This window comes from Heterocephalus glaber, unplaced genomic scaffold (assembly GCF_053883595.1).
Source record: "Heterocephalus glaber isolate CG9 unplaced genomic scaffold, H.glaber_assembly_v1.0 deba00001504, whole genome shotgun sequence".
NCBI classification, from domain to species: Eukaryota; Metazoa; Chordata; class Mammalia; order Rodentia; family Bathyergidae; genus Heterocephalus; species Heterocephalus glaber.
In genome coordinates, this window is record NW_028258324.1 from 67,065,438 (window position 1) to 67,088,770 (window position 23,333).

Genomic DNA, 23,333 nt, shown 5'->3' on the forward strand with positions numbered 1-23,333 from the left:
TACAGTCCCCAGGAGTCAAAGAAGAGAAATTTGACATCAGCAATACTGACCTGAAGCTCCTGTTCTCTTCATCCCTAGGGAGACATGTTTGACATATTAAATCAAGAAAAGTCTATGAAGCTCTCAGCAATGGAGCCCCAATTCTGTCTTTTAAGTTTCTGAGGTTATTGTGAGACCTTTGGGTCAATATGTGTGCTCAAAATATTCTGGAGACTGTAAAAATGGGCATATTTTACTCATATACACTTGTATTTTTTCAAGTGTGTGTAGATGCTACTGTGATGTGTCAAATACAATTTTAAAAATCATGCTACTAAATCCATGGTGTTTTGTCAGCTTGCATTTCATTAATCATTAGAATTTAAATTAATGTACTACATTTTTGAGCAGTTTTAGGTTTACAGAAAATTTGAGCAGAAAGTACAGAGTTCCCCTATACCTCCTTGTCCTCCCTCTCCTGTTTATTATTTACTTCTTGCATTAATGTGGGATATTTGCTACAGATGGTAAGTCAGTATTAAAACATTATTATTAATTAAAGTCTATTGTCTATGTTAGGGTTTACTCTTTGTGTTGCATACTCTATAGGTTTTGTCAGATACTTAATGTTGTAATGTCTGCTGTCACTGTATTGTACAGAATAGTTTCACTGCCCTAAAAATCTATGCTCCACAAATCCAGCCCTTTCTTTTTTCCTCTGGACCATACTACTCTTCACTATCTCCATGGTTTTGCTTTTTCCAGAGTATCATATGATTAGAATTATGTAGTATAAGTATTTTCAGATTGGCTTTTTTTCACTTAGCAACATGCATTTAAGGTTTACTTGTGTTTTGTCGTGCATTTGGTAGCTCATTTCCTTTCCTGTTGAATAATATTCCATTGTATGGATGCACCACAGTTTTGAAATCCATTCTCCTATTTCAGGACAGCATGGTTGCTTCCAAGTTTTAGCAATTATGTATAAGGCTGCTATAAACACCCATATGCAGGTTTTGTGTGGACATGTTTACAATTTGTATGGTCAAATACTGAGAAACACTTCTGCTGGGTAGTATAGAAATAGTTTGTTTAATTTTGTAAGAAATCGCCAAACTGTCTTCCAAAGTGTTCCATTTTGCATTCCCACAAGCAATGAGTGAGAGTTCCTGTTTCTTTGCATCCACATCTGCATTTGCTATTGTCAGTATTTTGGGTTTTGTCTTCCTAACAAGTGAGTAGTGACATCCCATTGCTGGTTTAATTTGCAATTTCCTAGTGACATACAGTGTTATGCATCCTTTCACATGCTTATTTGGCATCAATATATTTTCTATTGTGAGATGTCTATTCTGATCTTTAGCCTATTTTAAAATGGGTTGTTTTCTTATTAAGTTTCAAGAGTTCTTCATGTATTTGGATGTCAGTCCTTTGTTAGACATATGTTTTGCAAATATTTTCTCCCAATCTGTGGTTTCCCTTTTTATTCTTTTGACAGTGTGTTTCACAGTGTAGGAAATTTTAATTTTAATGAAGTCTAATGTACCATTTCTGTTATTGATTGGGCTTTTGGCATTGTTTCAAAGAAGTAGGGACGAATCCAAGGTCATGAAGATTTTCTCTGATATTACCATATTATCTCCCAGGAGTTTAGTTTTATGTTTTCATTCAATTCTATACCTATATAAAGATATTTTTGTCATAGTGGTAGGATCTGTTTCTAGATTAAATGTTTTTGCATACAGAGATCTAGTTATTCCAGCACCATTTGGTCTTTTTTTCCTATCAATTGTCTTTGCTCCTTTGTCAAGGACCAGTTGACTACATTTATATGGGTCTATATCTAGACTCTGTGATGTTCCTTTTATTCATTTTTGTTCATTCCTGTTGACCATACCACAGTTTTGGTTACTGTATAGTCCTGCACTCCTGTAAGGTGCTAATTGCCGCCCTTCAATTTTGTTCTTGACTATTGTGTTGGCTATCATGGATCTCTTGACTTTTTCTATAAACTTTACAATTGGTTTATTGATATCCACAAAATAACTTGCTGAGATTTGGGGGATTGTGTTGAATCTATAGATCAATTGAGAAAAAGGTGATATCTAGACAACATTGATATGTATGTATATTCTTATGTATGTATATTATGTATCTATGATTTTCTTCCAAGTTTTGTAGATTTACTCATAGAGATCATGTTCACATTTTGTTAGACTTATACTTAAGTTGGGGTTTTTTGGTGTTACTGTAAAAGGTCATCAGAATTAAAAAAGAAAATAGTATTAGTTGAAAGGTCTACAATTTTTCAGGTTAAAAGATAGTCTGCATAATCCAAGAGATGAGGCATAGTTGGCCAACATGACATTGGACATGAAGTAACTAATGGTTGGTCTCTGAGTTCCATAAGGGCATCTAATGGTGTCACTATGGCAATGTCATGGAATACTGCAAGGAGAAATGCCATTTGCAGAACAAATTCTAAGAAGACAATAACTTTTCCTAACACAGAGTTTAAACTTTTCTTCCTTGTCCCCTAGCTCCCATAGACAGAAGGTGTGTAGCAAAGTAACAACATACAAAAAGAACACAGTTTAAGGAATGGAGAGCTAAGGTATCATTCAACCATTCTTTTTCACTAGCAAAATGAACCCACATTGCTTTTAGAACAAAGACAAAATTCCTGCCCCAGCCTGAAAGACTGGAACAGTCTGACCTCTATCAGTCTCTTAAATCATATGCTTGCTCTATCCTCTGCTTGGTCACAACAGCTTTACATATCCTTTTCTTTGTTGTATTTCTTACATGTGGCTATAGCACATGCAGTTTATTCCCTTTGGCTGACGTATGCATCACTTCCTTGACCCTTCTTGGCCAGCCTCTAAAAGCTTTGTATACTCCTAAGCACTTTCTGTTTTGCATGTTGCTCTTATTTATGTAATTAGCTGATTCATAGACCATAAATTCCACAAGGGTAGGCATCATGTCTGTTTTGCCCATCACTATAGTCCCAGTGCCATAATGATTGTGTGAATGAATAACGGACTGGATAGCCTCTAGAATCACTGACTATGAGTTTTTCTTTTTTTAGCATATGAGGACCACTCAATTTATTTTATTTCCCTAAAGGTACAGGCTGAGCATTCTCAGTCTGAAAATCTGAACTCTCAAGTGTTCTAAAGTCCAAAACGTTTTGAGCACCAATTTGATGTCACAAGTGGAAAATTTCACACCTGACCTCATGGTAGGTGACAAGCAAACTGCAGGGACACTCTACAAACGTTGTATAAAATTATCTTGAGGCCAGGTGTATACGGTGTATATGAATCATAGGTAAATTGTGTGCTTATATTTGGCTCTTATCCCAAAATATTTCATTTTATACATGTACAACTATCAAAATAAAAAAATCCAAAATCTAAAAGCACTTCAGGAACAAAGCATTTTGAATAAGAAGATATTCAATTATGATATATGCAGATGCTTGGGGTATAGGGACACCCTCACCCAAACAATATGATCAATATTCTGGTTTTCAGAGTAGTGGAAACTGAGTTAGTCACTTCCTTTACAGAATGTTATTTTAGTAAGGCTTATAGCAGTTTTGGTTAACATTAATTTAATCCCAAAGTTTAGTTAACAAACACTTATGAACTCTATTGTGCCCAATAAGCTGTGCTGTGAGAACCACGTATTGGTTCCCTTGAGTGTGGGAAGGCTGGTTTTCAACTCCACACCAAGCTGAATGGCCAGGGACAAAGTCACAGTAGGGCCTTTAAACTGGTGTCTGGGGCCCAAGCTGGAGGCCTAGGCCTGGCTATTTGTTTTTGTTTTTTGTTTTGGCTGTGGAGTCATTTTGAACCTTTTTTATCTGAATGGCTTAGGCAGCTCCTTACATCTTGTTTCCTCAGTTCCTATCACTCTCCACTGACCCACATCTGGTTTAGAATTTCTTGTTTCTACTGCCTTCCTGGCCCCTAAGCACATCAAGTTTCTTTTCCTTGGTTGGGTCCAGTTCTCATCTGGGATGAGTAGCTGGCCAGCTACAGCGACCGCTTTTTACATTTTTGTAAAAAAATGGGGTCATTATGGTTACATTACGAGGTCATGGAAGACTCTAATGACCAAGGACTCAGTCCACTCAAGGAAGTGACATGCACATGAATAGCCAGAATATCTGTCTTGGAGTTTTTACAAAGCAGGGAATACAGCATGTGCTTCTGACTCCCAGGCCTGTGACTCCAGTCTACGACATGGTGGAGGAGTGAAAGAAAGTGCAGCAGAACCATCTATGCAGGCCCTTAGTTTGTCTTCTACACTAGTGACATCAACCCTGAGCCCTGTTAAAACAAGACTAGGCAACTTATTGCAAGTTCATCTCTATAATCCCAATTTCTACCACTGTAAACTGGAGGCAATATGAAGGGGCAGTAGGATTGTTGTGGGGTTTAAAAAATAATGCATGTGAAAATACTTAGCATATACTTTCTCTAGACATCCAATTAATGCTGAATACAAATCTTACTTTTTAGAGACCTCAACAGAGAGTGTTGAGGAATGTTTTGGTCCACTTTGCATAGGAAGCCTCATTAGGGTGCTGGGTACTCCTCACCCCTACCCAGCCATCAGCTGCACAGAACATTCTGTGCCAGCGGCAGGCCTGGCCATGTGATCTTTTCTCTCTCTTGGCTGTTCCCACTGGCAAGCCATAAATAGCAAGAGACACCCTCCATAATGCTAAAGCCTTTTCCCAAAGAGCCCAGCGGGAAGAATGTTCTGTCTTTGCAGAGTCTACCCTTTCTCTGGAGCCAATTCCGCTGAAGATACAGAAGACCCAATTGTTTATGTTCTTCAGATCCCTTCGTTGGTGGCCACTTAAGCTCTCCTTTGCCATAATGAATGAAATACTTCAAAGAGTCAGCATTTGACAATCTCAGTGATTTCAAAGGAATCGAGAGTTGCAGCTCTGAGGATTTTGAGAGTGTCAGAGGAAGAAGGCATCTTGAGCTTATTTGTCCAACTCCCTTACTTCACAGCTACAGAGACTGTTTCAAAGACACAAAGGGAGTGACAGATCTAGATCTCCTGCTTTCCAGGCTTGGACATCTGCCTTGATTCCGTGCTGCTTTGTGTGTGTGTAAAGAAATATTGACCGTGAACGTGCTTGTGCCTGTGACCTCACCAGTGTGCATTACTACAAATAATAGAACATCAGGCTCAGACAAAAAAAATGTGTGTGGGAGGAGGGAGGTAATCTACCAGCTAGTGCAGCTTAGATATCAGGGGGACATTTGTCTTTAGCAGTGTTCTTGAAATTTAGTTTCACTCCTTCTATCCCTTAGTATCTCCTCCTTTATATTACCTCCATTCTAAGACTCTCTTTTTCTTCAAGAGAGTTCTAGAAATTGGGGGGACTAACCATCTTCAGAATCTTGTGAAATGGGGAAGTAAGAAAGTTCTCTGTTCCAGCCTTCTCTGCAAAGCGCCTAGGTTTGCTCTGATTGGTTTCCAGTATTGTGTGTCCTCCGGAGAGCCAATCAGGAGCTGGAGACCACAATGGCTGATTGATGTAGGCCTGAGCCATGTGCTTCCTCTCGGTTCCTCTCGGGGCTGGGGAATGAAGCCTATTCAGATTCTCTGGACTGAATGTTGGATATGAACAGGAAAGGGAAATGGTATTCTGTTGTCAAAAAACAAAGATATCCTGGCCATTTCCTCAGTGCTTCTATGCCTGACAATAAATTTTATTATGTCACAGGTTTGTCAATTCTTCCACCCCCTCAAATTAGAGAGTGCCTTACTTTCTAGCAAATAGTGCAATTGGGACAATAGAAACTAACTTAGAAAAACCTGGAGCATTTCACTGGGTGAAATAGAGGTCCTAGGTTAAGTAATACAGTGCTTCACTGTTAATTATCTAAACCAGGTCTTGTTATGCATGTGCTTTTACTAAATAAAAAACTGAGACAAACAATAACCAGAAACTCAAAAGCCAAATCTTTAAGATTGCTAAGAAAGTCTGAATAAATATATCTTAAAATAAGACAGGATATTATAGCCATTGTTAGGTATTTGGGAAGATGTAACTTCCTAATTGAGAATCAGTTTCTCAACTCAAAATCAGATAATTCCTACTACTTCCCCAGAGCTAACCACTGATATACCACTTCCGTGACAACTACCTGCGTAGTACAGATGGAGGTCGAGCACTGCCTGTCTCCATTCCAAGAGCCTGAAGGTAAGGCCAAAATCATTGAGCAATTGCCTAGAAGTCACTTGGATTGTCAGCTGTAAATCTCAGATGCCAGTCCAGGTCCTTCAACCCCCAGGACCTTTATTTCCCAAAATTTCAGAATGATATTTTCCAAAATATCATTCTTTTTATAGAGAAAGTTGACACTTTTTTTCTCATTTGAAAGGGAAACATCATATACAAAATGCAAATTAACATTAACAATGCATATTCTTTTTACTATCAAATTGTCAAAACATTTTAGAGTTGATGATATCAAATTTAGCAAAGGCAGAAGGAAACAGGTTGGTAGGTCTGTAAATTGGTAATATTTTTAGAGTCAAATTTGGCAAGTATCTTACAGAATGCAAAACATGGCACTTTTTGTTTGTTTCTAAGGAAGCACACATAAAAAGTTAATCACGGTATTGTTCAAAATAGGGAAAAATATAGACACCACCTGAGGTTTTACTCATAGGGGAATGGCTTTGCTGTGGTGTAGTGACATTGTGGAGAGTCAAATCCTACTCAGGGTCTGTAGTATATCTATGCAGCTAGTGGCTAAATCTCTACCATGTGCTGAGTTAAAAAAAATTGTGTAACAATATACGTAGCATTAGACCATTTATATAAGGAACAAAGTGCAATATTTCTTTTTTATTATTATTGTAATTATACAATTTTATACGGTGCAGGGTGTCTTGGTTATTTTTCTCATTGCTGAGATAAAATACCCGACACCCAAAATTAAAAGGGGAAAGTTTATTTGGTTCACAATTTGTAGAGGTTTCAGTTCATAGTTGGCTGGCGCCAGGGAAGGGTGGCATGGCAGAGGAGCATTGCAGATGGGAAATAGTTCATGGCAGCAGAAGACAGAAGACAACAAGGCAGCAAGCAGCAAGCTATAAGTGACAAGCAACAAGCTATAAGTGAAAAGCAGTGACCCTCTTTCTGCCCTTTACATCTTATGCACACTACCTACCCTTAGGGCGGGCAGCACTCACACCCAGAGTGGGGCACCCTTAGTTGTAGCATTGCACCATGAATCAATCCCAACATCACATCCTTGATCCCAGCATCACACACCCTAAATCCAGCCACCTCCAAAAAAGCCCCTCCTGTGACTGCATGAGGCTTTAGGGGGACAACTAGCCATAACACAGGGTGATAATTCAATACAGGTATACAGTATGTTATAATTAGATGCAATTAGCATTTCTATCTCCATAAACTTTTAAAAAATTGGGTTTAACAAGAGACAATTACATGTGTTTATGTGTTGCAGAGTGATATTTCAAAACATGAAAAAATACATACTGATCAATGACGGTAATTCATGTTTCCATCTCCTTACCTTTACATTTCATTTGGAGACTTTGAGATCCTTTTATTTTGAAGTTATTCATAATATACATAATAGCTTGTTGCAAATTACAGTCAACTCATGGTGCTGTGGAACACTAAGGCTTATTACTTCTGTTTCTTGGGGCCTGCTATCCAACCTCCCTCTATCCTCTTCCTCCCACCTTCTCAGCCTCTCATAATCTCTAGCTTACATTCTGATTGACTATTTTTTACATCTACTTATGAGAAACAACATGTGGTATTTGTCTTCTTGTGCCTGATGTAGTTCACCTAACAATGTCCTTCAATGCCATCTATTTTGTACAAATGATTGACTATCATTCCTTTTTATTTTTTATTTTTTTATTTTTTTTGTATTAAATTCTTTTATTGGTACATTGTAGGTATACAACACAATTACATTTCTCATTGGGAATTGTACCTTTACATAATGCATCTTGGTTCTTATTTTTCCCCATTCCTAGCCCACCCTTCCCTATTTACAAAGACTTTATTTCCATTTTTTCCATTTCTCAGCATTTTTCCTTTCCCTTCTTTCCTTTCCCCTGCCCCTCCCACTAGCCCTACCCCGTTGCACCTTTTCTTCCTAGTTTACATTACCGATTATTCATTCTCATCATTGGTACATTTTAGGTATACAATATAATGACATTCATCATTGGAAATTTGCACCTTTACATAGTCTCTCTTGGTTCTTATTTTTCACCTTTGCCCAGCCCTCCCTTCAACCCCTCCACTCCTCCCTATTTACAAAGATTTTGCTCCTATTTTTCCATTTTCTCATATTAATCCCATTCCGTTCTATCCTTTCCCCTAGCCCTCCCACTTCCTGCCCCTTTGCCCCTTTCCTTCCTATTTCACATTACCTATTATACATTTAGTCCTTATTTACACTTTCAGTTTCTCACACCAGAGAAACTATTTGGTATTTATTCATGTGTGTCCTATTTATTTCACTTAAGAGTATCACCTCAATGTGCATCCACTTAGCTATAAATGTCTCTAATTTCTCATTTTTTATGGCTGAGTAGTACTCCATTTTATAAAAAACCCACATTTTCTTTATCCAGTCTCCAGTTGATGGGCATTTGGGCTGTTCTCAAGTTTTAGCTATTACAAACAGTGCTTCTATGAACATGGGCACACATATATCACTGTGGTATGATTCTTTTAATTCTTTGGGGAAGATCCCCAGCAGTGGAATAGCAGGGTCAAATGGGACTTCCAGTCCTAGTTCTTTGAGGTATCTCCATACTGATTTCCACAGTGGTTGCACCAGTCTACACTCCCACCAGCAGTGGAGCAGGGTTCCTCTTTCCCCACAGCCCCACCAGCATTTGTTGTTGGTTGATTTCATGATAGCAGCCATTCTTTCTGGAGTGAAGTGGAATCTCAGCATTGTTTTCATTTGCACCTCTCGAATGACCAGTGATGTTGAACATTTTTTCATGTATTTATTTGCTATTTCTACTTCTTTGTCTGAGAAATGTCTGTTCATTTCAGATGGCCATTTTTGGATTGGGTCTTTACATTGGGGAGGTCTGATCTTTTTAAGTTCTTTATAGATTTGAGATAGTAGACCTTTGTCTGAGGAAGAGCAGGTGAAGATTTTTTCCCACATTGTGGGTTGTCTCTTCACACTGCTGGTGGTTTCTCTTGCTGTGCGGAAGCCTTTTAATAAGAAGAGATCCCACTTGTTGATTGTTTGTGCTAGTTCATGGGCAACTGAGGTTTTGTTCATAAAATCTTTTCCTACACAGATGTCTTCAAGAGTTCTACCTAACCTCTGTTCCAACTGGTTCAGAGTTTCTATTTGAATATTTAGATCTTTAATCCATTTTGATTTTAGTTTAGTGCATGGTGAGAGATACAGGTCTAGTTTTAATCTTTGGCAAGTTGAAACCCAATTTTTCCAGCACCATTTATTAAAGAGGCTATCTTTCCTCTAGTGAGAGTGTTTGGATCCTTTGTCGAAGATGAGATGGCTGAGTGTGTCTGGCATTGTTTCTGCATCTTCTAATCTGTTCCACTGGTCCTCAAGTCTGTTTCTTTGCCAGTACCATGCTGTTTTTATCACAGTAGCTTTGTAGTAGAGTTGCAAGTTGGGGATTGTGATACCCCCTGCCATGTCTCCATTACCTAGAATTGCTTTTGCTATTCTGGGTCTCTTCTTGTTCCAAATGAATTTTTGGATTGTTTTCTCAAGGTCCATGAAGTCTGCTGCTGGGATCTCAATTGGAATTGCATTAAATCTATCTAGCAGTTTTGGAAGTATGGCCATTTTCACTATATTAATCCTTCCTACCCAGGAGCAGGGGATGTCTGTCCATTTTCTGATATCATCTTCAATCTCTCTTTTCAGAGTGCCATAGTTTTCAGAGAAGAGGTCTTTGATTTCTTTCCTTAGGATGATTCCTAGGTATTTCAGCTTTTTGGATGCTATTGTGAAAGGAATTATTTCCCCTATTTTTCTCTCAGTGAGTCTGTCATTGGTGTAGAGAAAAGCTATTGATTTTTGTGTGTTGACCTTGTAACCAGCTACTTGTCTGTTTTGGTTGTTAAGTCTAGAAGACTTTTGGTGGAGTTCTTGGGGTCGTCTATATAGAGTATCATGTCATCTGCAAATAATGACAATTTGACTTCTTCATTACCTATCTTTATTCCTTTTATTTCTTTCTCTTGTCTAATTGCTGTGGCTAATGTTTCCAGAACTATATTGAACAAGAGTGGTGAGAGTGGACATCCTTGTCTTGTTCCTGATTTTAGTGTGAAGAATTTCAGTTTCTGACCATTTAGTATGATACTGGCTGTTGGTTTTTCATAGATGGCTTCTATCAGTTTGAGGTAGAGACCATCTACTCCAATTTTTTGTAGGGTTTTTATCATAAATGCATGTTGGATTTTGTCAAATGCTTTTTCTGCATCTATGGAGATAATCATGTGGTTTTTGTCCTTGGCTCTATTGATATAGTGTATTACATTAATTGATTTGTGTATATTGAACCATCCCTGCATCCCTGGGATGAATCCCACTTGATCAGGGTGTATGATCTTCTTGATGATCTTCTGCATTCTGTTTGCCATTATCTTATTAAGGATTTTTGCATCTATGTTCTTTAGTGAGATTGGCCTATAATTCTCTTTTTCAGTTGAGTCTTTCTCTGCTTTGGGGATCAAGGTGATGCTTGCTTCCAGGAACGAATTTGGGAGTATTGCTTCCCTTTCAATTTCATTGAAGAGTTTAAACAGTAGTGGCAGCAGTTCCTGTCTAAATGTCTTGTAGAATTCAGCAGTGAAGCCATCAGGGCCCAAGCTTTTCTTAGTTGATAAGTTTTTAATTACCTTTTCAATTTCATTGGTTGATATTGGGTTGTTCAGAATTTTTAGGTCTTCTTCGTTCAACTTTGGTAATTCATATGTATCTAGGAATCTGTCCATTTCTTCTGTGTTGTCCATCTTATTGGCGTATAGGTTCTGGAAGTAGGTACTGATGATCCTCTGGATTTCTGCTGGGTCTGTTGTAATTTCACCCTTTTCATTCCTAATTGCATGGATTTGGGCCTTTTGCTTCCTTTTTCTGACAAGGTTGGCTAAAGGTTTGCCAATTTTGTTGATTTTTTTGAAGAGCCAACTCTTGGCTTCATTGATTTTTTTGTATCATTCTCTTAGTCTCCACTGCATTGATTTCTCCTCTGATCTTTATAATTTCCTCCCTTGTATGAGCTTTGGGGTTGTCCTGCTCTTCTTTTTCTAGAAGCTTGAGGTTCAGCATCAGGTTGTTTAATTGGGCTCATTCTGTTTTCCCAATATGCATATTCACTGCTATGAATTTCCCTCGTAAGACTGCTTTCATTTTGTTCCATAGATTCCGATATGCTGTATTGTCATTTTCATTTAATTGAAGGAACTGTCTGATTTCTTCTTTAATTTCCTCTGTGACCCATTGTTTATTCAAAAGTGTGTTGTTCAATTTCCACGTGTTTATGAAATTTTTTAAGTTTCTTTTGCTATGGATCTCCAATTTCATTGCACTATGGTCTGATAATATACAGGGGATAACTTCAATTCCTTTGCACTTACTTAAACATGTTCTATGTGTGAGTATGTGGTCTATTTTTGAGAATGACCCATGTGCAGCTGAGAAGAATGTGTATTCTGATTTTGTGGGGTGGAACACTCTGTAAACATCTGTTAAGTTCATTTGTTCAAGAGTTTGATGGAGTTCTAGTATTTCATTACTTATTTTTAGTCTAGTTGATCTATCCATTTGTGACAGTGGGGTGTTGAGGACCCCCACTACAATTTTATTAGTGCATATATGACTTTTCATGTCTGTTAGTATTTGTTTTATATAGTTGGGCACACTAGTGTTTGGCACATAGATATTTATGATTGTCATCTCTTCTTGTTGGATTGTTCCCTTTACAAGGATGTAGTGTCCTTCTTTGTCTCTCTTAATCAGTGCTGGTTTGAAATCCACTTGATCTGCAAAGAGGATAGCTACTCCTGCTTTTTTTCAGGTTCCTGTCACATGGAGTATTGTTTTCCACCCCTTAACTTTCAGTCTATGAGTTTCTTTTTGAATTAAGTGTGTTTCTTGTATGAAACATATTGTTGGATCTTGCTTCTTGACCCATTCTGCCAGTCTATTTCTTTTGATTGGTGAATTGAGACCATTAACATTGATGGTTATAACTGATACATATTGACTTATCATTGTCATGACTTTTTCTTTTTGCTGGATTCTCCCCCTTTACATTTAATTTCTTGTTGTGCCTGATGGATTCATTCTGCTTTGCTTCCTGGGGTTGTGATCCTCATTGTCTGTTCCTAGTATACTATCTAAAATTTTTTAGAGTGCTGGTTTGGTATTCACGAAGTTTCTAAGGTGCTCTTTGTCATGAAAGTACCTTATTTCTCCATCCATTTTGAAAGATAGTTTTGCAGGGTCCATCAATCTGGGTTGGAGGCTGTTTTCTTTTAGGGCTTGGAATATGTCACTCCAAGCTCTTCTTGCCTTGATGGTTTGTGTTGAGAAGTCTGCTGTGATTCTGATGGGCTTTCCTTTGTATGTGATTTGTTTCTTTTCTCTGACTGCTTGGAGAACTTTGTTCTTCTTTTGTGTTTCTGGAACCTTAACAATTATATGCCTATGTGTAGATTTTTTTTGATCAAGCCTATTTGGAGTCCTATATGCCTCACTTATCTGTATGTCAAGCTCTTTTCCCCTGCTTGGGAAGTTTTCTACCATTATTTCTGTGAAGAGGTTTTTTATGTTATCTGCACTCTCTCCTGTTTCTTCATTGAGCCCAATCAGTCTTATGTTATTCTTCTTTGCATCAACTAGCAGCTGCTGGATTGATTTCTCATGTTCCCTTATAATTTTGAAGCAATTTTTCTTTTCCTGGTCACTAATTGCAACCTTATCTTCTATATCTGAAATTCTGTCCTCACATTGGCTCATTCTGCTGTGTGGACTTTCAGTGGAGTTTTTCATGTCCTGGAAATCTATTTGCATCTGTTTTATGGATTCCATTTGTTTCCTATGTTGGGATTCCATCATGTTCCTGAGCTTCTCTCTAGATTTATTAATCATGTCTTGCACTAGGGGCACAATTTCTCCTGTTATCTGAGAAATTATTTCTGATTTCATTTTTTCCAGATCCCCTTTTGTTGCTAGTTCAGTGGGTCCAGGTGGTTGAGTATCAGAGTGTTCCATCTCATTTCCCTTTGGGGTTGCTGTTGGTGATCTGGAAGTCTGGTTTTGAGACTTATTTACATGTTTTCTCATTTTGACTAGGGTGGTGGGCTGTTAGCACCTGCACAGATTACCTCCTCTGAGCTGGGAGAGGTGGGACAGGGGCCGGGAGCAGCGGTAAGGATGGTGACCCAAAAGCCCTTTCCTGTGGGCTGGGAGCAGTGGGAGGGTTGGTGGCCTGGAAGCCCCTTCCTTTGGACTAGGAGCAGTGGGATGGTGGCTCAGAAACCTCTACCTCTGGGCCGGGAGAGTTCGGAGGGATGGTGGCCCTGAAGCCCCTTCCTCTGGACCAGGAGCGGCAGGACAGAAGGTGGCCCAAAAGCCCTTTCCTCTGGGCTGGGAGCAGCGGGAGGGATGGTGACTGGGAAGCGCCTTTCTATGGACCAGGAGCAGTGGGATGGTGGCTCAGAAGCCCCTACTTCTGGGCCAGGAACAGCGGGACTCAGTACCTTGGCCTGGTGGTCTGGTGTCCTCTACATCTTTGTAGTGTGGAACCAGGTGGCTGCCTGTCTGCAGCGGGGTGATTCGGTGTCTTCTGTGAGACTCGGGACCTCGGTAAGGAGTGCACAGACCTGCCTGTCTGCAGCGGGCTGATTTGGTGTGTTCCGTGCCACTTGGGACCACGGTAGGGCGTGGGGGAGACATGGCTATCTGCAGCGGGGTGATTCGGCATCTTCCACCCCAACTCGGGACCTCCTATCATTCCTTTTTATAGCAGAATAATATTCCATTGTGCAAACTGAAATATTTCGATATGAACATAACTTGTGTAAAGATCTAAAGGGATTCTCAAGACTAGTAACACTGAGGGCAGGAAGGGGAAAAGGATGAGAAGAATCAGGAGTTAGTAGGGAATAGGTGGAGATTGAGATCGGGAGTGGGACAATCAAGGGGATGGTTGCTTCTAGATATTTGAAATTTTATAGTTAGAATGTATCCACACTCTATTTGTATAATGTAAATGTTAAAGTACAGAACAATACAATGTTCTTACTAAAACATCAAGTTATTGGAATTAAGAAATACTTCATTAGTAGCTGAGTTTAAGGGGGACATTCTGACTCCTTTTGGAATTCTTTAATCATAACAAACACCTATCGAAAGCCTACTCAGTACCATATGCAGTGGTAGTGACCCTGTGGCATGCGTTCCACAGCAGGCACGCAGAGCCCCCTGTGTCAGCACATGCACGTGTGAGCCAAGTCACCCCAGCAGCCAAGCATCAGATAACAGTTATTTTTTTCTAAACTAAAACCTCCGTGTTTGGGTTTAATTGCAATGTTCGCAGTTTGCAATAAATAAATGGGTTTGGGGTTGCAGTTTGGGCACTCGGTATCTAAAAGGTACGCCATCACTGCCAGTGTGGCCTTTGACCATCTGATGAATTCATAGGGGCACAGAACTTCAATACTAGAAGGAACTTAGATGTCACTGGTCTCTACCAAAGGAGAGGAGGGCACCGAGGACCAGTCCTGCTGCCTTCCTTCTTTTCCAGGTGACTCAGTCCAGAGACAGGTCAAGGCCATGCAGCTGGGAGTCCATCTTTCACAGCCTCAGATCTTGGCTCTGTGTTTCCTTCCCTGCTTTCTTACAGGAATTGAAACTGTAGGTGATGATAAAATTATTAGGGGGCTGTCACAAATGATAAAAACGATAGAGGGTGATGTCATTGCACGCATTTCCATTTTTATGAGCCTCAGAATGTTGCAGTGATTCACCCAAGGACAAGCTGCTACAGGACAATGCGGTCTCCATCTTTGTTGCAGTCCTGGTTGCACTTTAAAGTGACTCTCAGATCATACTGTGCACAAGTTGTGGGTTTGCCTGTTTCTGCTATGAGACAGGGTTCTGTGAGGTCAGAGGCCAGATCCTCGCCGTCTCCTTCCCAGCACCTATTTACTGTCTTGCAGGCCTTCAGGAAACGTGCCCTATGAACCTCTGTGGCCTCCGTGGCCTTGGCTTCTCCTTTCTCTAATTAAAGAGTGTAAACTAGATTGCAGATAGCTGTCTGAGCAGCAAGAGTCTTGAGATTTTAAGATCTAAGCCTGCACTTCAGCAGCGTTCATAATCTTTAACCAGATCACCCAGTCCTCCAAAGCTTGGGAAGCTCAACTGGAAGAGAAGCTGAAGAGAGATCCTCCAGCCCTCTCATGTAGGGGGAACTAAGAGGTTTTTATAGGAACTTTAAGTTGATGTTGTTGGCTGCTGTGGGCTAGGAAGCAGTAACACCATGGGCTTGTGCAGCCTCTTGCTTTTGGGGGAGCACAAAGAGCCTCCCACTGCTTCTTACCATCTCCTTTGGAGGGCAGCTAAGGGCATCTCTCATTTTTCCTTGGCACACCCAGAACCAATGGATTAAGTGATTTTCCCACAACCATCTTATGGCAGAGTCAGGGCCAGGACCAAGATCACAAGACTTCTGGCCTTCCCAGCCTGCTCACTGCCTCTTGTAGCTTTCAGGACCAATTCTCTGCCTAGTGGAGATGAGCAGATTTACTGTCACTTCTCTAATGGCCTGACGTGGGCGCCCTGGGAAAGGAGAGTCCTCTGTCCTGTTCCAAGCTCATGACGTTGCTGATGGATGAACTAATTTGAGTGTAGGATGCCTCATTCTACAGAGGAATCTGGCAGCAATGCAAAAGACACTTGTGGGTCTCCGGGGGAAATGTGTGTGGCGACCCTGGAAACCCAGTGTAGTGGTCTTAATCAATCTGGGCCATTGTGGGCTCAGTGTGTATTGTGCCTCACTAATGTAACATCTGAGACTTTAGATGGATCATGCAACTTACTCCTTGATTATTTCCTAACTGATAAAATTAACATGATGGAAGCCAAGAAAAAATACTGGCCTTGCAGTTAGGAAATCTGGGTCTCATTCCAACGTTACATATTCTTATTCTATGTGCCATCAGGAAAATTACTTAGCCTGTTTTTTGATTTCCCCATTCATAAAAATGCATAATATGTACTTGGTTGGGTTATTAGACTGAACTAATAAGAGATGATTTCAATGAAGTTTTTTCTATAAATATTTGGATACTTGATAGTTCCAGGACATAATGGAAAGTCATAGTATTCCTAGGATATCAAATTTAGCAAAGATTTGGGGAAATTAATTTTATATCATAATAAAAACATTATAAAATAGGATATAGAACTGAATAACTTTTAAAGATGAAATTGTTAATGATAAAAGTTTCACCTTGCCCCAGGTGTGTGGGTACAGTTGAGCCTCTACTTCCAAATCCTGCAGGGTACATTTTCATATTTCTCACCATTGGCTGCTCCTATGAGTATTGGATGAAGACCTGTGAGGAAAGTTTACCTAAACTGTCCATTCTTTGTTTTTTTTCTGAATGATATCGCATCAGTTTTGGTCACATAAATGGTGTTAGCTCAGATTCCTATAGCAATGACTTTCCATTTTATTTTATTTTTTGATAATACATTTTTAGCTTTTGTCAAGTGTCAAAATAATATGTAGTTGTATGGAGAAAAATTTGACATTTCCTGAAATTTCACTGCTGATCTGGTCCTTCGTGTTACTTAGTGTCTCTTACATAAGGAAGTATGTATAAGCTCTTCCTTAAAGTTTCTGCTCAGTAGAAGTGTCTCCCCTGAAGAATGGGTTATGGTGTTTTTTAATCACACAATTGAAATCAGATAATTCATCACTACTATTTTTGCCTTGGCAGTCAGGAAACCCAGTGCTATTTTATTTTTATATTTAGTAACAAGCACATCTAAGGTTCCTGGGATGATCATTTCTTTTCTTTTGTACAGTGGTAGGTCAGTATATTTATGAGACTAGTGCTTTTATTATGTCTTTAAAAGTTATTCATTTCTTTTTTTTCTCTAGAAGTAAATAGGATACCAGTGGTAAGGAAACTGCTCCTGAGATAGCTTTATTCTGAAGCAAGGCTAAGAAGTAGTGAGACTCCAAAATTCCTCCTGTGGTAACCCCTGAGACAAGCTTGAGAAGGTTCTTAGGTCTGTCTTGGCTTTGAGCTGTCTGGTCAGATAACTCCCGCTGAGAAAGAGCATGACTGCCAATATACCCTCTTCCACCCACCATCCCTCCACAAGGGTCCCTCCCTGGCTTATTCCACAGTAGCTGGTCCTCCAACCCAGCACGTGCAGACTAGGTACAAGTACAGATGGAGGCCACTGCTTACCACATTGAGCACTTCCCAAAGACAAGTGTTTCTCAAATGTTTCTACCCAAGTATTCCTGATGCCAAAGAAAAGTGGGATTCAGAGGTAGAGTATTATGCTAGCAAACTTTCTGTGCCAAAATACCTTAAATAATCAATCATTTTACAAGTAGGAAAGATTAATTTTGGCTCAGGATTCCAGAAGTTTCAGTCCATAGTCACTTAGCCCAGTGTCTTTGGGCCTGTAATGAAGGAAAACATCATGGCAGGGAACAGACAGTAGAGCAAAACTATTCATCTCATGGTGGCTTGAAAGCAAAAATCAAGAGGGGAAGGAATCAGGGGTCCCGATAAACCCTTTATGGGTACAGACCCAATGACCTAACTTCCTCTCACTTGGTCTCAACTCCTGAAGTTTTCACCACCTCCCAGTAGTGCTACAGGCAGGGGACCAGACCTTAAACATTTGACCTTCGGGAGGCACTTCAGAACCAAGCCATAACAAACAGCAATCACTCTCTCACCCCTGGGCCACCTCTTAGCACGTTAAGGGGTTGTACACTACTGGCCTGTGATCTGCTCTGGTGATGAGGAAGCCAGGACCTGGAAGTAGGCTTTGGACTTTTTGCACAGAAAATATCAGGGTCCCAGGCACATAGATTTTTATCTGAAAGGGAGATTTGTGTTCCAGATGCACATGTTTATGTGGCCCCTTGTACTTCTCACTTGATGAGGAAAGATAGAAATAAACCCCTAGAAGCATGGAGCCTGGAGCTTGGAGCAGCAAGGATAGTTATCTGGCAACCCTTGTTCATAGAAAGACTTGACAGCAAAACTGATCTGTTCTGTGACCCCTCCAGTGATGGATTTAGAAGCTGGCAAGAATCATGGAGACCAATTTTCCAGCTCCCCATTTTAAAGGTGGAAATATTAAGGACTAGAGAGGCAATTAAATTCCTCAAATCTCTTACACTGTATTCTAGATATCTGTATAAAAGCCTCCAAGATAGGATTAGAGTAAGAAGAGAGAGAAAGGTTTGTAGCATGACGTGCTGTACCAGCACAGTCAGATCCACCAGGGTTAAAAATTCCTAGAGGTTAGTGAGGGACAAGGTGTGAGAAATTAAAGAAGGAGAAAAAATTTATATCTGAATTTCACTGTTAGAAAAAAATATCTTCCCCCTGGATATACTGTATTCTCTCAAATGTGCTATTGCAGAGTAGAGATAAAAATTAATGGCTTTGTTTCCTGTGATCTCTTTATCAGCCAAAGTACAGGACTATGGCTCTCAGTTATTTTAATGGAAAAAACTGAAGTTGTATTATCAGTGATAATAGTGAATATAGTGATAAGGCCATGTCAGGCATTACTTTATTCTCTTATCTCCCTTGTTCAAGGTGAAGTGTCCAAGCCCTGATGGATGAGCTGGGCTACCGGTGAGTGTGATGTTCCCTGAGCCTTGATCATATTCCGCCCTTCCAGATAACCATGGCAGGTGAGAGAGGCCTCTAGGGTTGGCTGATCTGAGAACAGATCCACGCAAACCTTTGATGGCTGAGGTCTTGTCCCGGAATAGTTAGCTTTAGGGGCTTTGCAAACTGTGTCACAGAGCCTGGGTCACCTGCATGCAGAAACTTCCATGACTCCTCTAGGAGAGTTTATTCAGTGAGCACTAGCAGGTGATCTCAGATGTCTCTGAGTTCTGTTTGCTAGAGAGGGAAAAATGAGTCACACCAGTTTCTGCTGCCCTTGGGAAGCTTGCAGCCTAGAGGGCCAAAGGCTTGATCACAAGGGAAGGAGGATTAGTCACATCCTCCTCCTCTGGGTTTCCAGAGCACACTGTTCCTCTCTGCATCATGGCTTTTGTCATAGTGTGTGGCCATTGACTTCTCTGCAAGAGGGCGTCCCCCTGTTAGACTGCATGGTCCTCAGAGATGAGGTCTTAGACGCAGTCTCACCTCCAACTTCAGCATCAAAGATGTAATATAATCAATATTTGTGAACCACACTAATGTGCACAAGCCAATTAACTCATCCACTCCTCTATCACTCAGTGTCTGTTGCATATTCTCATCATATAACAGGACCTCTCCTTGGGCCTGTTTCTGACACCAGAGGCTTAAAAAGGAGTAGCTTTGCTGTGGAACACCAAAGCCTCAGGAAGCAGGATGAAGTTACCCCTCCTCAGCTTCTTCGTCACTTACAAGGAGGTCCCTGAGTTCTCCTCCTTCCTGCACACTATTGGTGGTGCAGAACTGGCCCAAGACAGCCTCTGTGGATGTGATGAAATGAGTGCTGGCTACCAGTGAGACACGTTAGGCTCTGACTGGCCCAGTTTTGCCTCTTTTTAGCTAAGACATAGGTCACTTCCTGTTTCTGAAACTCAGTTACTTCATCTGGGTAATGGGTATAAGAAAGCTCTATCCTACGTGCTTTACACGGTGGTTGAGATAATTCTATATAAATGGGAGTGAATGGTAAAAACTGCACAAAGCAAAGAGATCATGATTAGAAAATAAAAAGGCTCCTTCCTCGCCCTAACCAGGGCTCTTCATGTACTTTGGGACAAGGCTCCTGGCCTGGGTGTGGTCTGTCTTTCGGTTTGCAGGGAGAATAATAATTTCTTTGTTTACTATGTCACAGAGACTCTAGAGGAGAGGACTGGAAAGAAATGGGAACAATCTCGAATCTGCCACCATAGGGTCACATTCACATTTCACCCGGGGTCCAGGAGCAGCTCAAGAAAGAGTGGTTACCAGGCCAGGGCTCTATTGTGGGGATTGCATGGCCACTGCCAGGGAGCCAGGCCTGCATGACTCAGCCCAGCAGAAGGTCATTTCCACCTTAAAGTCAAGGGAGGTGCTGAGGCCAGATAGGTACAGGAAGCTGTCCAGATAAGAGATACCGCTGTCAGAATACAACTCCAGAGTCTTCTTATTCCTGCTGGGATGGAATTGAAATAATGATGTTGCCCATTTTGGCTGTTGTAGGGAAGAAACCAGGAGCCTGGGGACCTGGGATAACTCTGCAAGTGTGATCTCGGACAAGTAATTGCCCTCTTCAGGTTTCCGGGCACTCATCTGTTAAATAAGCAGCCAATTAATTCCCAAGGTCCCTGCCAGGTATCACATATTGTGATTCTATGATATCTGACTGTTTTATGATTCCTGGATATTCTAAAATGAATTTACAGGCAGGTAGCCCTTTATCTTGTAATTCCTCTAATGTATCTCTGAATGACCTGAGCCCTGTGTGCACTGGAGGCTCTACATGTCCCTTCATAGGGCCTGGGAAGCCAATGGCCACTGCCCTACTCCTTCAGGGACTGACCCTGGGTTGGCATTGACCCCTGTTGGGTTTAAGTTGCTGAATAATTGATCAGGAGGCAAAATGTGGCTGTACACTTCAGCTAGGATGCAATCCTTCAAGGCCCAAGTCCAGTGACCTCTCTTTTATAGTCTTCCAAAAATCCCTCCCAGAAGATTTGTTCTCTTCCTTGGATTCTCATGGCACCTTCCCTGTCACTTTCTAATGGTCCTTAGGTCTTTCTATCTGGCCTTATATTTCACCTTGTCCTCTCCTTGGTTCTTTACCAGTTTCTGAGAGGAATGGGGATAAGCAGAATACTCTGACTTTCATAGATTCCAGGGAAGGTTTTCTACATGGTAGTTGCTCAGTAAGTATGAATCAATGACCTGAGGAATTTGAGATGGAGATATGAACTACATAGAAATTTAGATCTTGCCTATCTAACAAACACACTTCTTTGATCAACTTGGTGCTTGGTTAATGATCCCTAACCAGGGTTATTTGGAGTCCCAGGATTTTTTAAAGAAAGTAATTGGTAAAGAAGGGACTGGATATAATTATATGGGTTGTAAGTGGCAAAAGTCCAACTGAATTTCCTTCAGAAAGAAGAAAAGAACGAAACAAAAGAGGAGCCTTACTGGGGATGGAGCTGACTTCTGATTTGATCATGGAGCTGTTGTTGCACCTCTGCTTTCCAAGTTTCCTCTTTGGTTCCTTTGTGCAGTTCTTTGCTCCAGCCTAGGCCTCATGGTAGCAATGTGATCAGCAACAAGACCAGGAAGCATGAAAAATCTCTTCTTCTCTAACTTTTTCAATGAATACCGGGCTTTCTCTCAGAAATCACTATTGGTCAAGAGTCCTTGTAGCCAAAAGGGAAGGCTTCTCTGATTGGCCTTGGTCTCACGCCCATTCCTGAAGTTGGTAAAGTCAAGAAATTGAAAAGAGGGTGGTGCAGCCTAAAGGAAAGGGGGCCCTGCTATCAGACGAAGGGGACTTAATACTCATTACAGTTTTGATAAAAAAAAAAATACCCCTAAAAGCTCAGTTGCAAAAAGGCAGGGCTTTAAAAGGTGATTAGATCATGGGACACTAAAGTCATCAATGGATTAACCCAGTGGTGAGTGCAGAGTTGAATGTGCTATTAGTAGGTGGGACCTGGTAAGAGGAAGTAAGTCACTGGGGATGTAACCTGGAAAGGTATAACCTTGCCCCTTGTCCCTTCTTTTCTCTCTGCTTCCTGGCTACCAAGAGGTGAGTAGCTTTCCTCAACAGTGTCCTCCTGCCTTAGAGCCAGCTGACCATGAACTGAAACTCCTGAAACCATGAGCCAACATGTGTCTTTCCTCCTTCAAGGTTTTTTTCCAGCCGATTTGGTGACAGCATTGAAAAACTGACCAATACAATACTCATGGTTCAACCAACAGGACATGTCCTCCAACTATTTTCACTATTTCAAAAAGTCTAACAAAAATAGTCTATTTATTGATATTGAAGCTATACAATCCATGAACATACCAGGTTTCTTCCTTTGTCTGAAGTTATATTAGCTCCATTTGGGAAACGAAATATCTCTTGCTTGACCAGAAGCTCTTCTCCTCATAAAGGATAGAAAAGGAAAATAATTTCTTACATACCAACATTTAACAGTGCTGATTCATTATAATCTTAATTTCTATGAATTTTTTCCTTGAAACATATATCATATCACATCCTATATCATTGTATCATAAAGAATTCCAGCTGGCATTAGAGGGCTAGTGGAGGCTGAATAAACTGGATTATTCTCTGTCAGCCATTGATCCCTACTGCCCTACAGCACAAGTGGTTCTCGGCCTGTAACTCCCCACCCCCACATTTGAGTATTGGCAACATGCGTTTTGTCCTTTGCAGCTCTTTATTTCTGTCATCTATTTTGTGCCCTGGTCAGCAGGTTTACCTTTTAGGCCTCACAAAGGGTATAGTAGTATGAGGCTTAGAGAGGGTGAAGAAACATAGTTGAGTAACTTGCTGGAGTTTAAGATACAAGGCTCAAGCAGCCTTCAGAGAAAGAGTCCGGAGTCAAGATGCAGAAGCAATCAGGAACCTGTGAAAATCTTTGACCTTAGGAAGGGATGGCCAAGCACACCTGTGCCCATGTGGGAGGATGAGTAAGCACAGATAGGGGAAACCATGGCTAGGGCAAGTAATGGTTTTTGGGCATTGAATGGAGCCAGAAGTTCCTGCCAAGAGGAGCCAGAGGGTAGGAGCAAGGTCCTTCTCAGGACAAGCTGGGACAGTTGGCCCTCCAATTTTGAGGATTTAGAAATATTAAGGAGAAATTTTGCAATTACTTTACATCATCGTTAAAATGCCTTAAGGAAAAAGAAAAGAACAGCTCCTCTGCTTGCAGTCCCTCATCTCTAAGGAACCGACTCTGTTTTCAGATTTTGTTTCTTCTGTGTGGTTTAATCTGATTAATCCTGGGGCATCATCCAGTGTGGAGAGCTGGAGGGGGGAGATGTGATGGGTCCTGGGTCTGAAGCAGGAACCAGGTCC